General features: G+C 40.6%; 1 pseudogene; it reads left to right on the top strand.

Moving 5' to 3' along the window:
• The first annotated feature begins 764 nt into the window (after positions 1-764).
• Positions 765-1659, top strand: LOC114494871 (annotated as a pseudogene).
• The last annotated feature ends 3179 nt before the right edge of the window (positions 1660-4838 follow it).

Genomic DNA, 4838 nt, shown 5'->3' with positions numbered 1-4838 from the left:
AGGATAGGAGAAGAGAAATGATGAAAGTAGTGAATAGAAATAAAGTGAAGAAGAGGAGAAAGTAAAATTTACTACATAAATAAAATAGGGATGGAATAGGACAAACTGGAGTAAGACAAGAAAGAGTAAAGTATGAGGTTTGGGAGAGAAAAAAACAGGAACCGACCTGAAGAAAAACAACCCCTTCAGTGATATCCATAACAAAGGAGAAAAGTTTGATAAATATAGAAAGAGGATAATAATATTATAAGGAAGTAAAAAGAAAGAAAAGAAAAGAAAAGAAAAGAAAGATTGTGAGATGTTTAAAGGAAAGAAAACTGATTTTGAGAAGATGGGAGGATAATGAGCATAAGATTTAGAAATCAGGCAAAGAAAGGGAGAAAATGAAATGTAAAATTAAAATAAGATAAGGCAGGAAAAGACATAGTGGAGTAGGACAAAGGAACAGTAAAATACGAGATTTAAAATAAAAAATAGTGAACACCTAGGGACAGAATTGAAAAAATGCAACAACCCCAATATCAGTGACAACTGAGCAAATATTAATAAAGGTGGAACAACAATAAGGATATTATAAGAAAGGGAAAATATGATATGACTAATAGAAACAAAAATGGTTTTGAGAAGATGGAGGGAGGAGACATAGTAAGAGTGAGGTATAGAAACAAGGCATAGAAAGGGAAAAAATAAAATTTAAAATAAAAATAAGAAAGAGAAAGGTGAAGGCAAAATGGAGTAAGAGAAGGGAAGAGTGAAATATGAGATTGGCCTTTATCCATGCTACCCAGAGAAGGACCCATAGGGTGTTGTTCTCAGTTAGCAAATAACTCAAAGGGAAACTTTCACAATGTCCAGAGGCCTTGATGTCCTACAAATGAAGGAGAAGGATGTCCTCAAATTCCTTGTTGCAGGAACCCACTTAAGTGGCACCAACCTTAACTTCCAAATGGAACAATGCATCTACAAAAGGAATGGAAATGTGATGGCATTTATATCATAAATCTGAAGAGAACCTGGGAGAAGCTTCTGCTGGTAGCTTGTGCCATTGTTGCCACTGAAAACCCATTCACTGCCAGTGTCATATCATCCAGGAATACTGGCCAGCAAACTGTAGCACAGTTTGCTGCTGCCACTGGAGCCACTCCTGTTGCTAGCTGCTTCATTCCTTGAAACTTCACTAACCAGATCCAGGCAGTCTTTCAGGAGCCAAGACATCTGGTGGTTACTAACCCCAGGGATGACTACCAACCTCTAATGGAGGTAGCAAATGTTAGCCTGCCTACTATTGCTCTGTGTAACACAGACTCTCCTCTGCCCTGTGTGGACATTGTCATCCCCTGCAACAACAGGGGGCTCTACTCAGTGGGTCTGATGTGGTGGATGCTGGGCTGGTAAGTTCTGTATATATGTGGCACCATCTCCTGTGAATACTCATGGGAAGTCATGTCTGATCTCTTCTTCTACAGAGATCCTGAAGAGATTGGGAAGGAAGAGGAGGCCACTGCTGAAAAGGTTGGGATCAAGGAAGAACTTCAGGATGAATGGACTGCTCCAGCTCCCAAGTTCACTGCTGCTCAGCCTGAGGTCACTGACTGGATTGAAGGCGCAGGTGCCCTCTATGCCTGTTCAGCAGTCTCCTCCTGAAGCCTCGGGTGCTCAGCTGCACTGGAGACTGGTCTGTAGCTCCCACTGCACAGGCCACTGAATGGGTAGGAACAGCACTGAATGGGCTTAAGCTGGTTTTCTACAAACTCTTCACAGAATGGAAACAAGGTTTATGGAAAGCAAACAGCTTCTAGAAAAAGTAAAGTAAAATAAAACATGAGGTTGGAATTAAAACTAAAATAAAAGTAAAAAAATCATAAAAATAAGATATGCATATAACTAAAATAAAAATGGTACAATAATGGGAACAAAACTGAAGACAAAGAAACTGTCAACAAGCTATGCAGAGGAAAAATAGCACAAATAATGAAAAAGAACAAGGTGGAATTGATTTTAGCAGTCTAGTGTTTGTTGGCTTGCTGTCTTCTCCTTCAGGATCCACCCCTGATGTCAGTTGGTGACCTAGTTTAGCTGTAGGCTAGAAGTGATTCTGTTTGAGGCTACAAGTGATCCACAGCCTGTGGCTGTCTCCTTCAGGCTTGGCTGGACCCCATTGTTCTGCCCTGCTGGCTTTTCATCAGCACAAGGTCCAGGGGTGGTTCATCTAATGTCTAACAGCACTGCACATACAACTTCCATCTGCCTCCAGAAGGGGCCTCTGGTGCAATCAGGAGAGTGGGGGTCCCTGGGTCACTCCTGGGAAGCACTGTTCAGTCTTCAGGGAAGATCATGGGTGTGTGTTCCCTATCTCTGTGCCACACGTCTTGTTCTGTCTCAGATTATTTTCACTAAAGTGTAGTTTCTGGTGAATTAGCTGTCTGTTTCATGAGAGGGACCAATCTATGTAAAAGGGTCAGCTCTTTCCAGCTTGGTGTTGATGGCAGCTCTGTGTGAAAGTCAAGGGTGGGTGGGGCCCTGAATACTTCTTGCTGTGCCAGTTTCTAAGCTCTCTGCTTTGCTGTTCAGTGGAATAGGGCCTGAGGAGAAGCCAGCATAGGGTCTGATAAAAGTTTATAAAGGGCTCCTTTGGTGAGTCTCTTTGTTTCCCTTGCAGATATATACCTGTCAGGGGCTTCTTGAGCCTGACCTTGCATAGTTTGAAATTCTGCAGGTGGGGGATAGGTACACCTTCCACTTCGCAGAGGTTTGTATTTCATGTTTTGGGTGGCTCTGCTTGGCTGCAAAGAATCTCAGGTACTCAGCTCTAGCCCATCCAGTCCCTATTTCATGGCTCTGGCAGGAGACTTAGACCCAAACCCTCCATTTTAGGTGCAGTCCCCCACCCCTACCCCAAAGCAGTCTGCACTGAGTCGGGCCCTGCAATATCTTTGCTGTGTAGCCTTCTACTCTTCCTGGCCAGTAAGTTCAGTGGGCAGGAACTGTGCTTTGAATCTTGCCCCTTGCTGGCAGGAGAGCTGTGTACAAGCTTAAGTTTTCTGCTCAGCCATGCCTCCACTCTTCTCTTAAAAATTTAAAAGTTCCTATGTGTCACCCACACTGCCTCTCTGAGTCACTGCCCGGCTCTCTGTATACTCCACTTCCCTAAAAGGCAGACTTTCTCAGTCAGGGCTGACCACAGCCTGCCTGGTGTCTCTGTCAGTCTTAGGAGACAGAATTTCTCTCCTGGACTTTCTTGTTGGCCCTGAGACCATGGATGGGATCCTCACTGTGTGTTTGCAGCCCGTGTCTCCCAGACTCCATATAGTCTCTCAAGTGTCTCTCAATTAGGGCTGAAGGTTCCCCGTGTGGGACCGGCCCCCACCCCCACTCTGGGAGGGGTGGTAGCCACCAAGCTGTACTTTCTCTCCTTTGCTTCAGATACTTTGCACAGGGTTTTTCCCTCTTCAACATGTAAAATCTCTTAATGGACAGTGCAAAACCTCTTCTGCACTTCTTGTTTTCACAAATTCACATTAGATAAGATACCACTGATTGTTCAGGTCACTTGTCAGATGATCGGTTGATTGGTTGAAAATCCATGCTGAAAGCATGAACAAGTGGGCTCAGCTTCCGCCTATCTTTTAGCCACCATCTTTTGAATGATTATTTTATTTTATTTTTATTTTAAACTTAAGTTACTTAAGAGACAGCCAGTGCATGGGAATTCTGACCTTCTTTGCCTCCGTGAAAGCAGGAAATAAATCTGCATGAATGGTACCCTTCCTGGACCTGGAAGGCAGAAGACATCCTTATCATCAAAGATGGGGAATTTAGAGACACTGAAGGCTATATAAATGACCTTATTTATCCCTCACTAATTCATTACCCAAACTCAAACCCTTTTGTTTGGTCAATTCTTCACAAATTTATTGTTCCTTTTTCTAAATGGTATAAAAGCTGCTTGCTTTAATCACTTCTCTGAATCTCATATTTCTATGAGCTCCCTTACATACAAAATTAAATTTGCTCTTTTCCTGTTCCTGTCTTATGTCGATTTAATTATTAGGCCAGCCAAAAAACCTAGCAGACCTTCAAACATTCATTGCTCTTTGGGCTACTAAAAGATGGTCTAGCTCTTTCACAGTTTATCCAATTAGAGTATATAACCCAAGAGAGGTTCTTACACTCTTTGCATTGACCTTTGCAATGCTGGTAACTCTCCTTTCCTCCTTCTTTTGATCTTCTTGGAATAGAGAACAGACCCACTGATTTTCCCTTGAATTAGGGTAATAGTTCTCAAATTGTTTAATTTTAGGATCTCTTTTCACTCTTAAAAATTAATGAATACTACAAAGATTTTTCCCCCAATATGTTTATACCTATCAATGGTTACCATATTAGAAATTAAAACTAAAAAGAATTTTAAAACATTATTTTCTACATACAATAATAAGCTGATTAAATATTAGTATAGATATATATTTTATTAAACATTAACTATCTTTTCTGAAACAAATAGTGGAAAATGAAATATTTTGCATTTTTCAAATGCCTGGCTTAATAGAAAACAATTATATTTGTATAACTGTTTCTGCATTTAATCTGTTGCAATCTGTTAGCTGGGAAAAGTATGTAAAGTAAATTTGGTCTCATACAGGTGTATATTTGAAAATAAGTAATATTTAAATGTCTTTTTTGATCATTGTAAATATTCTCTTCTGATATGACACTAAAACTCAACAAGTAGTAATTCCTTATAGGCTTATTGAAATGTGAAATCTGAAATGCTAAAAATGAACTTTTTCATTCTCTGCTTTATAATGATTCACTAGTCTATCTTGTACTTTGAGTAG

Source organism: Phyllostomus discolor, chromosome 4 (assembly GCF_004126475.2).
Source record: "Phyllostomus discolor isolate MPI-MPIP mPhyDis1 chromosome 4, mPhyDis1.pri.v3, whole genome shotgun sequence".
Lineage (NCBI taxonomy): Eukaryota > Metazoa > Chordata > Mammalia > Chiroptera > Phyllostomidae > Phyllostomus > Phyllostomus discolor.
The sequence above is the reverse complement of the archived record's forward strand: the minus strand, read 5'-3'. Positions and strand labels throughout refer to the sequence as shown.